Source organism: Formica exsecta, unplaced genomic scaffold (genome assembly GCF_003651465.1).
Source record: "Formica exsecta isolate Colony F162 unplaced genomic scaffold, ASM365146v1 scaffold1208, whole genome shotgun sequence".
Lineage (NCBI taxonomy): Eukaryota > Metazoa > Arthropoda > Insecta > Hymenoptera > Formicidae > Formica > Formica exsecta.
The window spans coordinates 40,857-42,171 of NW_021848544.1; positions in this window are offsets into that span (position 1 = coordinate 40,857).

Genomic DNA, 1,315 nt, shown 5'->3' on the forward strand with positions numbered 1-1,315 from the left:
GGTGATGTGAGTCAGCCTTACTCCTAAATCTTTTTAATTTGACGATGAGAATCGCGAACGGTTGCGTCAACGCCTTCCGAGTCCTGCGATGGACTAAGTTCATGGGCCGATATATATATATTTTTCCAGATCTGGTTCTCACTACGAAATCAGTGTAAATAATGAGGTTTCAGTTGCGTATATACGTAATAATTGAATAGTTGAAGCTTACTTTTTGCTGTTGATTCGATAATGAAAGACGATGATTTTTCCTCGACTCTAGGTCTCGTGGTGCGTTCGGACCTTCGGTTGATGAATGCAAATGGTGGTGAGACGCCGCTGGAAGACACTGGTTTTCTCAATTAACTCGCGAGTTACAACACAGAGCAAGAGTATTCGGATTTAAAGTTGCAAAATAAGAGAGATGATGTGTTTGCAAGTTCTCTTTTTATAATTTTCTTTTTGGGGCGTATTCTAATTCTAAGAGTGGGAATCTTCCAAAACTTCGACGAATTGAATTTGCGCAGAAGTGGGAATTTTTCAATCTTAGCAAATTAAAAATGTGCCAGTGTCTTCGTTAGGCGGGGTGTTTCCCCTACTTTTTACGTTTTACTCATAGTGATCGTCCATTGGTGAGTTCGATATTCGTTCAAAGATTCCTTGCACGTGTTCAGATTAGAAAAAAAGATCCTATTCTTCTATGATAATTTTATTGCTATTGGTGCAGCTGTGTTTATTGAATATTTGTTGGAAAATTTTATTATTATAGATGCAGCTGTGTTTGTTGGGTATTTCGTTAGAAAAATTTATATTACCTTGAGGAGACCGGCATATTTTTATCATCGATCTTTTACGTTGGTCTGTTTACTGAGCGGTTCGTTTGTCTCACCAATCGACGATCGTTGCCGACACTTCGCGGAAAGAAGGAATCGTGGAATCGCCAGGACGTAACAATAAAATATACATATAATTTACAATAAATATACATATAATTTTAATTTGCAATAAATATACGTAATTTTTTATTTACAATAAATATACATGATTTTTATTTATAACGGTATTTTATAATGTCCCCACGGTAGCGTGACGGTGGTTTCGGGTACGATATACCGCTTGTCATCGTACGGACTTAGAGCAATTTTTGTCTCGCGAATAGTGTATACTTCGTGTAATTTAGATCTTATACAAGACTGCTGACGCGTCATTTCAATCTCTTCGTTCAAACACCGCATGTAATCGTCGAATGTTCTCGCGACGACGTTATTCTTGACGCCTTTTACCTTTTTTGTATCCTTCTTACCATCTACTCGCAACGCGTACATTTTTGCCCTAA